The 20,994-nt window shown below is 36.0% G+C and overlaps 1 long non-coding RNA gene across 1 annotated transcript; it reads left to right on the plus strand.

Annotated features, from left to right (window-relative positions):
* The first annotated feature begins 11,413 nt into the window (after nt 1–11,413).
* LOC132091768 (uncharacterized) lies at nt 11,414–20,994 on the plus strand. The gene is made up of 3 exons (XR_009422123.1): nt 11,414–11,554; nt 19,941–20,054; nt 20,155–20,994. It is a non-coding gene; the product is annotated as an uncharacterized LOC132091768 (long non-coding RNA).

Here is a 20,994-nt window from a genome sequence, read left to right on the forward strand (position 1 = left end):
CAGAGAACAGAATACGTCATCCTTCTCCATCAGGGTACTGTGTGCTGGGCTAACATAAACAGTCGATGCTGAAAAACAGCCTTTCAAAAAAAAAAAAAAAATTCACAGGAAAAGAAAATTTGAAAAAGACATCAAAGAGCAAATGAGCACAAGAATGATCAATCTGTCTTTTCACAAATCAAGAAAACACATGATCTTCTGTCTGAATTGTTGCAGAAGAAACAAACATTGCAACAGGTTTGTTTTCTCGGAGACGTACATGAGGAGGTGACTAATGTTCATGATATACATGAAACACTTCAGGATTCCTGTTCGTCCATGGAAGGCGTGATTTCCTTAGATGGCCTTTGAATAATGAGGCAATCATCTCGTTTGGCTCCAAGGTCAGAAGAACAGACGGTGAAGGCCTTCAATTACATTACAAAACAAACTGGAGATTTAGGGACTTCAAGGGAAAACCCGAAGTCCAGACTCTTTTGTAACCAGTCTCCGGAAAAAGATGATTTGGGCCATGTTTCAGAAAACAATAGGTTAAAAGCAAAAAAAAAAATAAAAATTACAATAAAGTGCCAAAACCAGCCTATTTACCCTTATGTGATTCTAAATGCTTTTGACTCTCTTTCCTCCATGAAAAGTGATTTACAATCAAAAAAATGGGCACATAATGACAGTTAATGTACAATGACTACACACACACACACTATTGTTTTACATAATTGAGGTTAATATTATTATAATTATTATTAATATTATTATTAACGCAAGGTGTGAAAGCATTGCGAGTTTCACACACAATTATAGAACGACTGCATTTGTGGCTGAGCAAGATTAATGTTTCTGAATGACCGGAATACCTGTAGCCAATAGGAATGTGCCTCTGTCATTGCATGACGTGTCCTCAGTGCACCACAGACTGAGTTACTTCAGGTAAGTTCATATCGGGACCATAGACTGTATACTTCAGTTTCGCTGTATAACCACATATAACCTCTCAGATCTTGCAGTACAACTGACAAGCTCTCAAATTCAAATCGACAAGCTCTCGAGTTTTGCTACTATTTTACATTCATATTTCAGCCCCTCCCTGCTTCATACAGTACTACATATCATTGACGTTAATAAATCTTTAATACATCAGCTCATCCATGAAAATGATTTCTGCCCGAGTCCCGTCAGACTGCATCGGCTGTGGAAATAAAGACAACCACTCCCATGATTCAATAATTAATCACGGTGCCATCAAACTTTGCCTTTGTTTCTTTGTTTGTTTTGAATGTGCACCCTCTAACCTTCTGTGCCTTTAAGGGTATGTTATTTTATTGGTCAAAGTGGAATGTCTGTAGTATAGTTTTAAGGGATGATAACAGACTCTAAAATGCAAAATACAATGACAAACACAACATGTGCGGCATGTCTGGCTTTATGGATGTAGACATGCACGTAAACTAAGAGTGCTAGGATCAGCCATCCATCATTATGTTCCTTCTCAAAAAAACAAAACTAAAATCCTCTTTTGGCTATCCGCTCCTTTGGTTTTCAGTCTTCCTTCACCATTTTTGGTTCACTGGCCTCTGTCGATTCCCATCGGCCAGCTGTTGACGAGAGAGAGGCGAGTCTCTGTTTGTGTACAGAGTGGAGAGCAGCATCTAAGAAGGGAAAGGCAGTCTTACGCTTAAATGAGTCGTCTGTGTCAAACCTTTGAGAGATGCTGTTTTTCCTCACAGTTTTTTTTTTTTTTTTGACAGTCCAAATGTTACAATCTTCCAATTGGAAGTGAATGTCTCTCTATTAATCTAAAGCATAAAGTAATGTTGGCTCTACACATCATCTGGCATTCACTGTCCTCGGGGAGAAAATGTTCTCATCCTCCCGTAGCCAGGACGAAGACTAAATGAATGGAAAAAGAAGTGTCATATAATATGCAAGCTTTACATTTTGTGCAGGCCAGTCAGGTTCTTCCACGCCAGACTCAGAAAAGCATTTCTATATGGACCTCAGAAAACATTGTCATGCATGCAGGAAGAGAAAAGGGCCCCATTACAAAAATGTTTGTCTTAGAAGATTGCAAGGCTGTACGCTTGATATTACACACCTGCTACTTTTTAAAGTGGCTGTACTTATTATTTAGAAAGCAGTATCAACATAAATTAAGATGTGATTGGATCTGCATTTCATATCCTTGCCTGGAATGCAAGCTAACACTATATTTTCACTTCACATTTGTAATAGTTTTGCATTCAAATTACATAAAGGAGATATACATAGGATTTAAAACAGATAGATCACAAAAAAATCTAATTTAAACCTGAGCTTAGAGGATAACTGCACGAGAAAGAAGCACAGAATTAGAAATGTTTACACCATCTTATGCAAATTGTGCACTGTTTCTAGGTGATTCATCAAATGGAAGTAAATTTTCTTACTTCCATTAAAGCTCAAGGTACTTTTTGGATCATCTCAAACTTCATCAGGTTTTGTTCGTGTAGCTCCAAAAGTGCTGCTGTCATTAAAATAAAATAGGCACACACCAAATACTGAGACATTGTTTCAAATACATGGTCGTTTTCAGTTAAATATTTCACCCAGATTGCTATTCATTTGCAATTAAAAATGCATTCAATTATAAACTGCAATAGGGAAGCATCTTCATAGTGGCCTCAGACCTTTGCACCTCTCTTTATATACCAGAATCAGAATCTCGACACATTTCTAATGCCCAGTTTATGTCCAACTCTACTCAGAGGTGCTATGTTGAAATATCATTGTCATCTCTCTTTATGTGCATTTGCTCATGCTTTCTGTGGAAAAGCAGGTCAATCAGTAAGACGAAGCATATGGCTCTATTTGCAAAATCATATGGTAAAGGTAGTCACTTTTTTTTTTTTTTTTTACAAATGAAATAAACACCATTGATTTCTCCATATGTGGCCATGAACCTTCCCTAAAATTACAGTGCTGGCTTTGGAAATAGGCTGTGTTTGGAATAGCAAACTTTTTACTTTTACTATTTCCGCAGTGCAAGTCTTCAGTCTTAATTTTTTGTTGAGTCTTAGATCCATTTTGGTAATGGTTTTCTACAGTATGTGCTGCGGGTTGATTTTACTCTACTGCAGGGCAACTCATTTTATGTTTTTAGAAGATTTCAAGGCATTTCCTACAGAAAAGTGCTGCTGCAGAAAAACAACAGCTAGGGAAACTCTGTTTATCATAATAATATTCAAAGAAAATAACCTGATGACCTACTAAATTTGTCAATGTGCAGTATACAACTAGAGCACAGAGCATGAAATACATAAAATGTAATGCATTAGATACATCTAGTGCCGCAAATGAACCAGAAGGAACATTTACAGTGATTTCAACATCAATTTGTTGACTCGTTGCTTAAACAGACTGCCAAATGTTAAGAGATCTGTACAGAAAATTGGATTTAAGATTAAAATACCTTTGTATTTCCTGCAATAGAACAGGAAATTAAACATGTAACATAATGAGGACATGTGACTATATTGAGGCAGACAGTATTACAGTAAGAAATGCAATTTAGGTTATAAAAAAATTGTGAGAACATTGCTTTGAATATGTTTCGAAAATACTGAAATGTCCAGTTTTCAATTTGGCATAATTACAAAACTGTCACAAACATCTTCAGTTTCTGTTTTCATAGACTTTTAGTTTGTATTTATAAGTTTCCTGTGTTTGATTTTCACAGCTTCACTTTTGTTGTCATAGTTTTCAGCTGTGTATCGTTAACTAACCTTGTTTGTGTCTGTACGTTAGTTCCCCTTTTTCCTGTGTTTGTTGTCCGGTCTTGTTTGAATTAGTGTTTGCATCGACCTTCTGTCCTGTTAACATTTATTTATTATAAAATATTTTCTTATAATTTTCTTCATTGTTCGTTTGTAATGCTAGCTGACTAAAACGTTATTTAAAGGTTACAGCATTCTTATAACATCACAAGGACATTTCAGGAATGTTGATTTCAGAACGTTTTCTCTCAACGTTATAACAGTTTATATCAAATATTAAAGTAAACATTACTTTTAAGAACGCCTTACCCTGACATTTTGAGAACATTCCATCAGCTGTGTGCCTGCATATTGTTTCCCATTCTACCTTTTAAAAAAATAGTAGAAGTATTTATTTATACATCATGCAGTGTGACAGGTTTTCATGGCAAAGCAGTAGGGGAACTGTTTTGGGTTCCCCAAAGGACCTTTCAACTAAAAGTTATAAAAAAAATAATAATAATAAAAAATAAAAAAAAACTTTTGTCCAAAGGAAAGTTTCAATTGATTTTAAAGGTTCTTCATGGAACTAATAACATGAGCCAATAAGAAACCTTTATTTTTAAGAGACAGATTTCATACACTGCACATTGTGATGTTACACATTGTTCCTGTTTTGTGTAATTTTGTGCCCAAGGGCTGCAGTAAACACCTGTCAAAGTTACGGAAGCCAGGCGTTAGTGTGAGCGAGATACTGCTGCTTTCAGCCATTTATGAGACTGGATGAGGGGACATTGTGAGGCAGCACACGGTTTTTACAGGCTTCCTATGCAGCTCAGATAATTTTACCAGCCCAAAAAAGGCAGTGCTGGCAAGTAACTACTGTAGGTAGAGGATTCACTAAATAAATAACGGCACTAGCTTCGAAGCATTTTTGACGACTCGAACAGAAGCATTTTCCAGCAGCGGTTAGGGCATGTTTCCATTAGAGTCACTGACCGATGCAAAGTATTTCCCGGAGACCTGGCGTCTGCATTCAGAGCTTTGATTGGATAAATCATCTTGGCAGCGTCTAGTAGAGCTCTGCTGTCAGGAAAGTTTTTCAGCATTCAGACAGTTTTCATAGGAACTCTTTGAATCCAGACGCTACCTGTAAACTCTCAGTAAAGCAGCTGTCTCTGTAGAAACTGTCAAACAGCAGAACAACACTCCACTGTTATTTACAAACTAAGAGCTTTTACTACGCAATCACAGTTACGCAATATGCAAAAAATAAACAGCGCAGAGAAGATAAGCTACTGTACAGCTGGAATAAGACATTTGACATCTCGAAAGACATACCTGAGTAAATGAAAGTTAAATGAATAAAAATAAGCAGAATGAGTGGTGCTTGCCTGTACAAAATGCAAGCATGTTTCTAGTGTGTTCTGTCAAAGCTGTATGATATTTTGACCTTTAAACATGAGTATTTATTTCTTGTTCTCTACGTAAATGTCTATTATATCTATAAACAAGTTTTGTTTTTTTAAAGACTATTTGTTTTTTACACTTGTTTTTAAATCCAAAGACTAATTAGTGCATGGCTTAAATGAAGTCTTAGATCTTTTATCGCCTGCCAGATTTGAGTCCAGTTCCTTAGAAAAATAATAGCACAACAACAATACTTCTCAACAATACGTAAGATTTGAATTATTAGCTCAAACAGTTATGCATCCAAGTATAATACTCATGGGTTTGTTTCAATCACTAACCTTATGGTGGGATCAAAGTAATATTGATGTTTGCCAGGGCACTTTAGAAAATGCGAAATTCATGTGTTCTCAAGCAAATCTAGCAAATGAGACTCAAAAGTACCTTTGTAGAAGCCACCTACTGGAGACGTCAGGACAGTGCTGGTCTAATAATTCATTATCTGTCAACTTTGTCCTCAGGAGTTTGACACTGGAATTTTTATGCACCAGTTTACAGCTTTACAGGTAAGACTACAGCCAGACATGCTGCACGAATGGAAATTTGGTGGAGGCAGTCATCCTTCTTCACCCAATAAAACTTTTATGATAAACGTCTGATTTTAACCTGCAGTTAAAAGTTTAAGAAGGAAGTATCTGGCTTCGTAAATGTATTTAAGTCACACATGCATGCATATCAAAAGACTAAACACTTTACAGACTACATGACGAACGTGTTCGTTGGAAGGACAAGGATATCTGTACAGTATGTACAGTTCATCAGCATGTGTATGTGTGTGTATTTGTGAACGTCATGCTCGTGAAGAATCCACTCTCTTAAACTATAGCAAGTTCAGGTTTATGCTTGGACCTTTGAACGTTAAAGCTGGAAAAAGAGCATTTGGGGTTTTTTCAAATGCAGGGAGACCAGCAGCTGATGTTAATTTAGACCGTAAGCGATCCTGATCTGGTGGGATCTCTGTGCCATGGAGCACAAGTAAATCCACCGACTCCAAGGTTTTCCGCTCTGGAGATGGCCATGATGTCAGTGGAAATATTTACGGTTTCTCTCACTAAGCCACTCTGGGAGTCATATGTGCCCACCCTCGTGGACGGTCTGGATGGCCATGTCAGAATTGACCAAATAAAAATGATTTCAAATTTTGTTTGTCAACCAGGTCTTCGTTAGATTTCTTTGTTTAATATAAGAACACTCATCCGTTGGGTTGCTGTCATCACTGTCCCTACATCGATGTTTACTAGAAAATGTACAAAACTCTGTCGAAATGATTATGAAAATTATGAGGGGATAAACAATCGAATTACACGCATTATTCTGTGCTAGTAGATTTGCAAGACCTCAGCTGTCAATCTACTGTATTTTTTTCTTTCTCAAAGTTGTAATAAAGATTATTGTTTCATCCAGTTTCAGACGTTTTTACTTTATTTTACTTAATTATGTTACTTGTTATTTCTTTAATTATTTGTGAAGTTTCTCAGCTAACATGGAATGTTCTTACAACTTTCACTGATATCTTTGAAAAGTGAAATGTTAGGACTAAACATTCTTAAAGTAATGTTTATGGAACGTTCTAAAATCATTCTTATGATGTTATTTGATGAACATTCTATGAAATGTGTTTCGTGACAAGAATGGGACATTTCAACATTCTTAGAACATCAGAAATAAATGTTCAAATAAAGTTATAGTTTAGGTGGAAATGAATTTATTAGAATGTATTCTTTCATAACTTTAAATAGTGCTATAATCATAAAAGAAAGCTACATATACTCAAATAACATATTTTAGATTAGAAAGATGTAAGATTTTTTTTTGTATCTTTTAAACATTAGAATCACAAGAAGAAACCTGGCCATGTCGGTTACAAGCAGTTTAATGAAAGTAAATTGCCAAAAATGTAATTACCAAAAAAATAAAAAAAATACTAAATACATTTCAGTGATTAGCACTTTTTCGATTTTAGAGGACGATTTTGGGCAAATAGAGTCTGTTCCTCACACAGAACAAATTGCATATAAATCATATGACTTCAGAAGACTTGGAATATAGCTTGTGAGTCATTTTGACCACTTTTATGATACTTTTTTTTTTGGTCTTTTCAGGGGTTTGGTAGTATAAATCACAATTTACTATGTAGAACCAAACGTCTGCTATTCTGCCTAACATCTCCTTTTGTGTAGTGTGTTTGAGTCAGACCGCACAGGAAGACAGAACAAGATCTCTTTTGCTGTCCAAAGCAGTTTTTCAACCACACTGATCTCTAAGCAGCAGAGCATCTTTCCATAGATCTGCGTTCATGGCAGAAACAGCGTCTCGCCCTCTCTCCGCCTCAGTGGAAAAACCAATCAGATACATCATGCTTCTTAAACCACCACGTTCTGTCTGTATTCATACAAATATAACTTTTATAACTTTTTATAGTCTCCTTTTATGAGAACTGCACTTATGAGGGACTTCTATAAGGTGACGCATCTGGATTAAAAAATCCATTCATTCATTCATCTTTAGTTTTCAACACCTGTTTTTTGGATGCATCAAGCAGGGAAACTGGACGGCTTACTGTTATATGTTTTATGTCAATCAGCATCAAAGTTATCAGCTTACTATGAAATATGGACAAAAGCAGCTGATATTGATGTCAGATCAGTATCATTCACTTGAATGAATGAACTCAGATGATGAAAGTATTCTGAGTTTTCAGTTCTGAAGATAATGTATTTTCATTGCACATTCTCAAACTCTTTTAATTCAGAAGAGCAAGGAAGAGCTGGTTTTCCATAATATGACCCCTTGAAGGCAGGAGTTGACCCTAAGCAGATTGAGAAAGCTGAAGTTTGTTGTAAATCCAGATACTGTCCACTCTGGACAAAAACACACCAAAAGAAAACTTTCCATGGAGGCAAAAATAGCAAAACAATGTTATACGTAACTCCTGTTATGTGTAAAACAGTGTTGTTTCAGTTTAGAAGGACTTACATGTAAGTCTTCTACAACTATACGATAGAGAACTGAGAACTGTTTTTGTCTGTGGGGACCAAAGCAACATTGGAGCCCACTGACTTTCATTGTATGGACAGTTATTTGTGCCATTATTCATGTAAACTGAAGCTACTTAATTGTTTCCAAAACTATACAATATTTAGAAAAATGTGGGTAACCAAGTTTATGGTAGCCATCGACTTATTTAGTATTTTTTTCCCCTTTCCTTTTTTTGTTCTTGTTTTTTTTTTCACAGAAGAAAGAAAGCCATACAGTTTTAAAACAACATGAGGGTGAGTAAATGACAGAATAATCATTTTTGGCCAAACTGTCTTTAAAGGGAAAGAAAAGAAATAAAACCCAAAAGAAAAAAAAAGAATGAAAGAAAATTCTGTCATTTAATCACCCTTAAGCTGTTCAAAAACTTTCTGTCTTCTATGGAACATAAAAGATATTTTGAGTAATGTTAAAAAAATAAATATTTGAGGTTCCCATTGATTTCCATAGAATGAGAAAGATTTCATATTTAACTCTTTCACCGCCATTGTTTTTTTTTTTTTGTGTTCCCAAAAAAAAATATTTTTGGAAAATTCTATCAATTGTGCAGAAAGAGTTAAAGTCAAGAAATACGAGAGCTTAAAAAGAAAAAACGACAACCATTATACCAACAAAAATGTTGTTTTGGGTAGCTTACTATGACGACTACCTAAACCTCATAATGGTGTATAGTACCAAATTATTTTTCTTTATAAAAGAGAAACAGTAGAGTTTGACGTGAACCCTTTACAGCTTTAGAGAACACTGTCAGTAAAGCACAAGAGGAACGCTGATTGTCTGTATGTATCCAGATCGCAGATATCGCCAGTCCACTAATTCCTACCATATGTGGAATATACAGGAAATCTACAGGGCAGAATGAGTGTTCAGCAGAACAAAGCAGTCATTAAGAGACTTGTGCTGACAAACGTGAGCTTCCATAAACAATCACTGAGCTCGTTCTCCCATGATGCTCTACAGGTGTCTGCTAACACTGGATCTTTCAGAAGTAAACATGAGAGGCACTTACACATTCAGAAGTCACTGCTATGATGCTAGGGTGTTATGAGGGGGTTTAGGCTGTTGCTATGCAGTTGTCCCAGCTCAAGCCTCTGTGACCTTCTGGTTTCTAGATTTGGCTTGGATCGTTCTTTCTGTTCTTTAGATATCAAATCCAGACCTCGAGTGAACAAGCCTGTTCAAGGGTTTTTACTGGCTTTTCCTCATCTGTTAATTACTTGATTTGGCTGCATTATTCAAACACATCTACAGTCACAATACAGTCAGGATGTAGCCTGACTTGTCACCTCAAAAAAGAAAAGAAACAAGGCTCACAAAACCGAGTTTAAGACCAGCTGGATGTCCCAAAATCAGCCTCTGCGGTCCGCTAACACACACACACACACACACACACACACATACTTCTATTTTATAAACATGTGACAATTAGAATAAGCTGTTATGCTGACTGGCTATTTTTTTTACTTTTAAACCGCTGGTGGGGAAAGACTTAATCCGACAGGAAAGTGAAGAAGCAACAGGAGTCCATGGGAAGAACGGAGTGCAGTGATGGAGTTAAATGCATAACTTAAGCGTCTCACACTCCTGAGAGGCAGATTGGTAACAAAACTCTTGCCAAGAATATTACAGTATGGTAGCATTAGGATAGACAGGATAGACCACAGGAGTGGTTTATGTGTCTTAGAGAGACCCGGAAAATGTGATGTGGCTTCCTCTATACTGCTTACCCACCTCCGAATAGCTAGTATAATAATATACAGCTGGTTCATGAAACAGCGAACGTCATTAAAAAGCTAGAATTATGCTGTGCATTGATGTGTGCTTCATGTCATTGCATAATAGCGTTGGAGTTATTTGACCCATCTATAAACTTCCTTTTATATACAGATTCAAATATGTTTAGAGTGATGGATGTGTGCTGAAAGACCATCGGTCTGAAACATAAATTTCAATGTCTTGAGTTTTCCCATCATTAATAATCAACAGATCAATCGCTCCTCCAGGTGAGATGGATGAGCCGCCTCTGCAGGTGTGATTTATGTCTGTCCATGATCTTCTTCAGGGTTCATATACAGTTCATTCAGGTGGAATCTGCAGCATGTGGACCATTTGGACACAATACTACAAAGACACTGCAGTACATTTTACACATACTTCTGGTTTTGGAAAGACTTCACAAAAAATCTAATAAAATTCACAATTGAATCAAGAATCCCTTTAAATTCCAGTTCAGTTGCAGAATTTCAAATGAATTTGAACTGAGGTGGTAAACAGAATGCAGAATTGCAGTTTAAATTTGAATGTAAAGTAGAAGGATTAAAATGTTTAGATTTTCTAGTTAAAACTTACTTGAATTTAAAATTTTGTCAGTACATATTAGTTTATATTATACATGGGGGAAGTCGTGGCCTAGTGGTTAGGGAGTTTGACTCCTAACCCTAGGGTTGTGGGTTCAAGTCCCAGGCTGGCAATACCACGACTGAGGTGCCCTTGAGCAAGGCACTGAACCACAAACTGCTCTCTGGGTGCCACAGCATAAATGGTTGTTGTGTGTGTGTGTGTGTGTGTGCGTGTGTGCGTGCGTGCGCGCATGCACGCACTCTTTGGATGGGTTAAATGCAGAGTACAAATTCTGAGTATGGGTCACTTCACTTTCATATTAGAAAACAGCGCTGGGAATGTATTGCTTGAGCCTCTGAACGGTGCTGAAGGTAAACTGTGTCATGACGCAGCGGCTAATGGCTGGCACTTGCGTGTGTTCTGCATTTGTTTTGCTAAGCACCTGCTGTGTTTGTTTGCTACAGCTGCTTTGTGTTTTTTTGGTTTTATATGTAAATACAAACTAATTGCGCTGTAATGCTGGTAATGCTAATCTGAGGTGGAAATCAGATGCTGTCTGCTAGCTGTTGGTCACAACATGAAGTCAGAACTAACTCAGAACTAATTTCTTTCTTTTTTCTTTTTGGAAAATGAAAATTTAACATCCTCTGAAAAGGGCTTATCTTCTTTGCTGAAGTCCCCAAGTTCATTTGAGTGAGGGAAAACTATAAAAAATGATATCAATTATTGTAAGAAGTTGAGAAATGGTGATGTTCTGGTGAATAATAGAGTGAGAAACCTTCATCACAGCGCATTCCTCATCGAGTTCATTTCATCCTTTCGTCTCTCGTCAGGTCAGATCTGAAGAACGGATGTCGTGCCAAACAGATGAAGAGAAAATCCACTGAACGGGTGGAGCAGAAAGATGGATGTTTATTTAGGAGATGTTACTGTTCTGATTCAGGATCCCGTTTTCTTTTCCTTATTTTCTTTTCAGTATGGTAAGTGATTTCCTCAGAACACCTCGTACATTCATGAAGGATTTAAGATGCACCTTAAGTTTTCATTTGCTTTGTTTACACTGACTGGTTGTTATTTACAGTGTAAAAATGTCTGTCCATTTGGCAATCAGGTTTAATTATTTATCTGCATTCAGTTTTTTCATCATAACTGCTGACACTTAATAAAATAAATAACTGGACTGCATTAATTGCATAAAACTAGATATTTAAATGGTTTTTGCCTGTGCTGCCACATGTTGCCAAGAGTAAATCAGTACAAACGCCAGATGCCTGACGCGTTTACACATAAAAAAAAAAAAAGAGTTAGGCCTAAACTAATTTTTTTTTATTATTATTAAAATTGCATATAGAATTTCCACCCATTTGGATTTCTAAGTTTTAAAATAGACAATGTGATGCATATTGGTCAGTCATGCATAAATGAAACAGGTCAGATTTCAATAATAGTACTAATAAACTGACTGTTTTAAATAAACAATAATCAGTTTATATAATATTTGTAAATATTTTATACATTTACATTTATATATTTATCACTAATAAATTAATATTTCTTGTTCCACAACTAGCAACGTTTAACCCCGTTCATACTTTTTAACTGAATAAATAACATTTTCACAATAAACAGATTTATGCTGATTCTAAGCAATTTAAAGAAATGCGTTTTGAAAATATGATTATTTTAAATAAAATCAGTCGCAAATTATATATAGCTTGTCATATTTTAACCTCGTTCATACTAACTACCTCTTTTCTGATTTATGCTGATTCTATGCAATTTGAATAAATGCATTTTGAAAATATGATTTTCAATTTTAAAACAGTGTAATCCAAATGGATGGAAATGCAATTATAATGCATAGATCTTAAATTTAGGTGCACATATTTTGGAGTTTGGTCCATTTAGTTCATCAGCATCTCAGCTCTTCACACACGGTAGACGTCGTGGCTCCGGGGCCAGTGAAACACTCCTGTGGTGTAATGCAGGACAGAGCTTGTGTTTCTGTGTTCTCTGAGGGAGAGCAGTTGAGTGGGATCATGCAATGATTCCAGCCAGGAATACTGACTGAGAAAAAGCATTCGTGAAGGCAAACAAACTGCAGATTTACAGATTTACTCCAATTTACACATCCCTGATTAGGTACAAGAAGTGGCTCATGAGAAATACAGGCTTTTAACAGCATAAGTATAATGCCGCAGTTGGGGAACTTAGAAAGACAATGAATAAAACACATGCACTCGGAGACATGGAGATTGCATAAAACCTGGCAATCAGATTGGAGCTTAACGTTTCTGTGTACAGTATCAAACAGATGGTCCTTACTGCGAATTTCGCTTTGAGTTTTGGTTGGAGAAAGTGGAGTGACATAAAAATAGACATATTTCATGCAGTAGTCCAGAGGTTTGAGCTCAGAGCTTGTGTGTGAAGGTTCAGGGTTCAGTGACCAGGTGGTTTTGTTCAGAATCGCAGGTTGTAGTGAACTTAATGTCTTAATAAAGCCACTTTGGATAAAAGCATCGACTAAATGACAATGCGATGTAATTTAATCAGGCAGCTGTTGAGTCTGCGAGGAACTGATTTCAACATGCCATCTGTGAAAGTTTTAAGAAAAACATGATAATTATTGAAGGCTGAAGTATTTTTTCCAACATCTGAGTTGTGTTTTCTCTCTGTTTACGTTCTTTTATCACTAATCTTTGTCAGCCAGCCAGATGCTTTGTCTGTCCCCTGCAGACTTTCGCTTTTGACCACATGCAACTTTTGACAAAGAACAATAATGGCAAACACTTTCCTCTACTTTGTTTAAACGCAAGAATTTGTTTGCTCACGAATAGTGATTTTTAATTTATCATGATCAGAAACACGTTCAGCTGTTTTACACACATTTCTAAGACCATGTGTTTCAAAACATACATCATGATTGTCACAAGATGAGTCTCACATGCAGAGTTACAGTCCAAAGGGGTGAAATTCACAAAATCTAGAAAAAGGTTTATTTTTTTATGCAACATGCAGTGCATTCGTTTTTCTTTTAATTTTTGGGTAAATTTATAACCTAGGCCTTTTTACTTTTTTATTTACTTGAACATATAAAGAATATAACTATAAAGAATAATTAATTCCGATGCTCTTAGTGTCACAATGTGCACAAAATGACAAATCTGAAAGTGTGTTTGATATTTCCTGTAGTCAAGATAGCACATACAGTACCATACTGGCAGATGTGCTCTGGAAATTTAGCAATTACAAAAAACATAAATCGCAAGGAAACTTAGTAGCAGAAGAAAAGCCTTGCAGGGCTTCTGTAAATGTTTTCAAATCCCAGATGAGCCTGGAAATTAATCATCTTGCTCATTTTAAATAGAATTTCATGAAAAACAAATATTGTTATTTTAGGTGAGGATTTGAGTGATTCATAGAGTGATATTTTCCTCCATTCCTGACCCATTAGTAACTTGGAAAATGTGGATTGGAAAGAAGGGGGTGAGATGCTTTATCAAATGACATACAATAACAAGGAAAAGGTCTATTTCATTAATAACACTTATGAAATCTTTTGTTTAGAGGTTTGGATCCAGTGCGATTGCAATTCCTTTAGTTATAAGCAGGATATTTGCCAGGGTTTAGGCCTGACCAATTTAGGAAATGTATTTTTGCTGTGCTCTGACTTGCTCATAAAAGAAAATTATGACAACCAGTTTATTTGTTATCAAGGTGAGCATGTCTATCAATATTAATAGACTGCAGATGAAGTTTTGCATGCGTGTCACATAAACAGATTCTCATATTGCATTATGCAATATCAAGTATGCATATTTAGAATAAGTATTACATTTTGGTCTATAACTTATCCCACACCGTTTGTCCTACGAACACCAATAATACCACAAATTACACTGCATGCTTTTAAGGAGGTGTTCTGTTGCTTTAAGAGATCAAATGAGATTTGCACGTGCAAAGCATCACTCAGAAATTTCAGAAAATGAAAAATCAAGTTTTTTGTTAAACCCCAAAGGATGATTTGCATCCATTACCACAGGAAAACAATTCTCAGTACTGACTAGATTAATACCCCAAAATCACACTGTCTATTACAAAAAAAAAAAAAACCAAAGCAATATGTGCAAACACGTGAAGTGTAATCATAAAATAAATAAACAAACGTTATTGCATTGTGATCAATTATCTAAATCTTATTTAACCCGTGAATACTATTGTATAATAAGAAATGATGTCATTTAATATGATATTTTTATTGCATTTCCAGCCAGTGCACCTTATACAGCCAAATAGCAGCCTAATCTCACTTAGGTGCTGTTAGCACATCTGTCTGGAATGATCCGATCACATGTCAGTCGAGACAGATGGCTGTTTACACCTGGTACTAACATGTCTCAAATGTTTACATTGTTTTAGATTGAGAAGTTGCTTTCATTTAAACTGGCAAAGTTTGATTGCATGTGAGGTGATTCGACGGCCTGCGGTGTTGATGTATCAAGATACATTAGCGTTTACACATGCACTACACATGCAGTCTGACCGGGAAGTAACACAATGAATTAAACAATTTGACACACAAATGAAAATTTGCTGAAAATGCACTCACTCAATGTACTCAATTTTCACTAAATTTTCATTCTTCATGAATGTACAACAGGACCGCACACTTGTGATGTGTGACCAAGCATTCACAACTTGTGTATAGTATGTTTCTGGTAAAAAAAAAAAAATTGGTTTAACTTTGTTTTTAATCCAGATACAGAAGTATCATTTGAAATGATCAGTGTTTCCCTGCGATGTGGAAAACTGAAGACTTTCCAGAGAAGCAGCCTAAGTGGATTTTTCCCTATGAAAAAAAGTGAAGTGGTGGCCAGCGAGGAAAGAGCATTTATACTTCATTGCCTGTGCACCTATTTAAAGTGGAACGGTGAAACAGACTTTATAGTGAGTAACGTCCAAAAAACAAGCCGACAGTTATTCAGGAGGATCCAGCAACGTTCAGTTTCCACGTTCAGAAATTGGGTCACTGGATATCCTCAATGAAAGAAAAAAGGATTCATTTGTACTGTATGTGGAATTTCATAATTCTACTGGCTAAAGCAGGCTAATTGTTTTTGGGACGGGCTGGTGGCTTGCTTTAAACCCTAGGACGCTCTCACACTACAATCCACTTGATGTCAATGTTTGTTTGGTTTGTGCGAATACAGTTTGGTTGATTCTGGTGCATTTTGCCATTTATTTGGAAACAGTCCATCCTTATTTGCAGAAGTGATTTATAATTTTAATTTTGATATGCTACTGTTCGCCAGGTTTATTATTAATGTGTTCTCTCTTTCTTTCTTTCTTTCTTTCTGCACTTTTCACACTTTATTTATTTTCCATTTTCTTTCCCACTTTCTGTAATTTTTTGCTCTCTTTGCACTTTCACAATTTTTCCCACATGCACTTTCATGCTTTTGCACTCTCTGTAGTCTTTTCACCCTTTTTTGCACTTTATTTCATTTTCACTTTCAGTAGTTTCTTTCTTTCACACTTTTTTGCACTTTCTTTTGCACTCTTTCACATTCACTTTTTCATTCTTTCACACATTATCTATTTCCTTTCTTTCTGTCACACTTTGTTTTGCACTTTCTTTCAGCTTTCTGTTTGTGCTTCCTCTCACTTTTTGCACTTTTATTTTGCACTTTTCTTTCACATTTTCTCATTTCCTTTCTTTTGCACATTAAACAACTTAAACTCATTTCATTTCAGCTAATTTTCAAGACAAAATTTCTCATTTTCATTTACTTTAACTTAAACTAAACTAAACCTGAAAAAAATCTAAACTATATAGACCTATTATTTTTTTTTTTTTAAATCTAAAGGTACTAAAATGACAAAACATTACCAAAACTAAAATTTAAATTAAAATGGAACATAACAAATAAACATTCAAAATATTAATAAAAAGTAGTCTTTTTACTTCCAAATGTCTTGATTAATTCAGTGTATTACTTGCAGTCTCCTTGTTATTATTTACAAAGCAATCCATACTAGCAATTTATTAGTGAAAACTTTTTCTACCCCATGATCTTTTTCAGTGTAAGTAGTCAAAAAGCAGCAGGTAACTTGCTACATCATTTTCAGATAAGTTGTGTGAGAGAACATTGTTTCAATTCAGACGGGATTAAAATGTCAAAGTGATCTAGTCCCTCCAAATAGGCCTGTGAAGTCCCAGCACATCCTCGCTGTATAATGTTTGGCATGCGAATGAATCAAAGCTTCACCGCAGGCGAGACACAGCATGGTGTGAATCAGAACCATGATTTTACAACTGATCCAAGACTACATGCCAACACAAAGACATCAACAAGCACACATGCAGACATTCGGTTGCAGGTTCACACACATACATACTTCTGAACAAATCCACCTAATCCCTTCTTTGCTCAGGTGTGCTTGACTGTTCGCTTTAACACAAAGAGGAGTGTTTCATCTTTCATCAGGCTGCTCTCATCTAATGTGAGTAGGATTCACCTTGTTGAGTGTTGATAGTGATCTGTCATTTACAACACGTGTTATAGCAAGAACTCTCCAACAGACTCAGTATAACTAATCTGAAACTGCTATTTTGATACACAACAGAGCTACAACAATGTAGTTCATAGTGCAGGTTATTCAGAATAATAATCTATTCACTGATTCATAAATTCAACAAAATAGGTGTTGTATGGCATTTTAATTTTTACAGAATGAAAAAATGATGCACATGAAAAAAATTATATAAGTAATAATGTAGCAGTATATTATTTATTATTAATATTTGAATATAAAAATGATAAACATGAAAATGTATATATATATTATAATTAATGTTTTATATGAATTAATATTTATATGGATACTTTTACTTTACTTATAAACATGAAAAATTACATATAAAATATACATTTTATTTACAAAAGTAAGCATGGCAGATAAAACATGTCTAAAAATGTAATGTTACTATAAAATATCAGGTTCAAAACATTATAGTCTGCTTAGTAGCTAACTTTTATATGTTTTCACTGTTGAAGAGCAGTAGCTTGAAAAAAATTATAAAGTTGCAAAGTCGCTTTCCTGGCACTGTTACAATCAGGCGAGTTTCAGCTCCAGATTGTGTCCGCAAAGTCTTAGCAGTTGTCAAAGCTTAATGTGTTTTATTGCCAAAACTGTTGCATGCATTGAGAGAAATTTACACTAAGCAGATGTTACTAAAATGACTTTACCACAAAACGCCACAAGGGCCATAAATGTCTTATTTACTGATTCAGCACACTTTAGACTAGTTATAACATGAAAACTTACGTGAAATAATTTTGTAGTAATATTTTATATGCACTGATATTTAAAATTAACATTTTACTTTAAAAATTATGAAAAACTGAAACATGAAAAATAAAAATAAAATGTATAAACACGACATTTTCATGTAAAGTAGGCCTATCAGATCATACAACAAGTCTGCTGAAGTTGCTAGCTTTTTCAAGTGCTTTTAATAAACTTTCCTTGAACTGGTGCATTAATGTTAATCATTACATTTTTTCCAAGTTATATCGTATTTTTTTATTTTATTTTGTAATTCGGCCATACAGTTTCTGATAAATACATTCACATTTATATTTACATTTACAGAGCGATCCAATAGTAGTTTACAGTAAACATTTAGGAGTAAGATACTGCATCTAAATCTACATGATCCATGGTGCTCTGCATGGTTAAAGCTGCGACGGTTAAGTGTTGAACGTGAACGTGCAGTAAATCACTTTAATTAATGTCAGAGACACAGACAGAGAGAGGCTTCATGTGGTTGCCACTGCTCTCCATATTTCACATTTATATACTCTCACATGACTTCTTCTGTTTAATTTAGTTGACAGACGCTGTGCTAATTAAGATAAATTGGAGTTAGATTAATCAAAAGCACGTTCTTGGTTTCTAACTCAGTAACCGGCTCTCATCTCAGAAACACTGATCAGACGCTCTGAGATCAGAACATGGAGCCCATTTGAAAAGAAGGTTCAGACATTTCTGGGGAGTTGTTTAGAGGGTTAGAGGTTCACAAAGTATTCAAATTTGGCATGTATTTAACCCCGATTGAAGTGACTGGAATTGTGTTTTTCACCTGGCGGATGATAAAACAGGCCAAAAACAACAGACTTACTTTGAAGGAGGCAAGCAAGGTCAGAAAAAACGAACAGAATGGCACACGGATTCAAGATAAAGGTGCAAACATTGCCTCTGCACAATTCAATCAAATCGATTACGGCTGTTGTAATTAAAAATAAATGAGAAAAATGAATGAAAATGTGTCAGTTCGTGGACTTTTTAGTGATTGTGATGCGAGTTTTGCAGTTGATAAGCCTTGAACGGACACGTTTGTCTGTACAGCCAGAATATGAAGTGATTTCCCAAAACTCAAAACAATGTTTTTACATCTGTTGTATTCATTGATATTAATAATCATTATTACGATGTCAAGAGTAATAAATGAAAATAATGATTTTTGTCAATATTGCAGCTCTACCTTGTAATGAGTTCCAATTGAACTCTTTAGCGATTGCATGGCAACACCCTAGCAATGTGTTTTTTTGTTTGTTTGTTTTTTACTTTGCATGGGCTAACATTAATTTTTTTTACACTTAGTTCAAATGTGTTAAAGACCGTAGAGTCTCTCTTCATCTGTAATTAGGTTGGAAATATGAGCCTCTGTCTCTGGTAAAGGATTCCTGCTCTGCATGTTGTTTTCATGTTATTAAAGCGATGCCAGCAAACAACCGTTAAAGCCGCATAATTGCTCCTGCTATTGTGACATCATTCACTAATGGGGAGCTTAAAGAATTAAGAAGAACTCTTTCTGGCCATTTCCCCCTCATGACTTCATCAATACTGCATTTTTATAACTCCTTCTGCAGCCTCAGGAAACTGCATTTTATTGTAGCAGTTTACCAACAAGATTTTATATGAGACTTCATGGAAAATGGCTCTTCCAAGAACGCCAAGTGATTCACGGTTGTGTAACGGCATTCAGATATTTGACTACATACCAGCTCTGGGTGATTTTTCACTGAGTGTCACTCGAGTTTAAATAATTTACAGCTACCTGTCTGCCTATTTGTCCATACACCCATCTCTCTATCTATTTGTGCATTTGTCCATCTGTCCATGCAAACATCCATCTATGCCTATCTATCTATGTTGCAAGGATAGATAGATAGATAGATAGATAGATAGATAGATAGATAGATAGATAGATAGATAGATAGATAGATAGATAGACTAATTAAAACACTGTATAGGAAGCATTAATCATTCATTTAATACTTAGTCTGTTTTTAATTTCAGAGGTGTTTTCAAGAAAGGACAGCTAATTCTGAAAAATGGTAAAAATCAAGCCAAACGCATGAATGTGAGCAGACATCTGAGCTAATGTCTAGGATCAGGAGCCTTTTCTGTGGGGTAAGAAAAGGAAATTGCGCCCCCTACTGATCTCAACTCTGCTTTCTGACTCTGTTCTGAGGCTCACAGGCTTTTTTCCATCAACATGAACACGTGCCAGCATGCTGCTCCTAAATCAGATGACCTTGGCACCGGGACACAGCCGACAGTCTCAGAGCAAAAGAGCCATCCGTCACACTGCAGACAGTCTGCCTGTCACTCATGTCTCTGAAAACCCAGAATGATGTCTCAGGGAGCCATATGGAGATGAGATCCATTATTTACTCCAAGAGGAGTTGTGATTCATGGGTTAGTGATGTGAGTTAATGAATCTTGAATGAGACGGACCTCCTGTATGGCAGCCGCCCTCCTCACTGAGCGTTTTTGTGAAAGTTTCAAGGTCCGTCTGAGAGAGCAAATCCTCCTCGGTGATCGTTCGAAGGTGCCCAAGGTGTCTGTCGGCTTTGTGCACAAAAGAGGGAAGTGAACACATTCCATAGTGGTGAAACAAAGCTGTTTTCCAAACCACTGAAAGTGTTTACAGATGTGCAGTCAAATTTTACATCTTGAAAGTCATCTCAGCACCAATGACTCTTAAATATATAACATTAAAAACTGCTGCAATTCTGTCAGCGAGCACAAAAGGCTTTTCAAGAGAATAAAACACACACACACAAACACTAACTTAACTTGATGAAATGTAAATCTCTGTGACACAGCAATGTTCATTTGTGGCGTTTTCTTAGGCACTGAGAGGGGGAGGAAAATAATCATAGCACATGTCCTCAGACTCGCAGACTTGTGCATGGAGACCAGATGCTGCTCCAGCGGGACTGTGTCTGGAATCGGCCTGCTGGGAATTGGTTAGTCAATCCCAGACGCAGAGGCCTCGTTTACACCTGGTACTGACACCGGCTGATCTGAACACAACTGGCTTAATACAGTTCTGTCATGACAACTC

The sequence above is a fragment of the Carassius carassius genome, chromosome 18 (assembly GCF_963082965.1).
Source record: "Carassius carassius chromosome 18, fCarCar2.1, whole genome shotgun sequence".
In the NCBI taxonomy this organism is placed as follows: domain Eukaryota; kingdom Metazoa; phylum Chordata; class Actinopteri; order Cypriniformes; family Cyprinidae; genus Carassius; species Carassius carassius.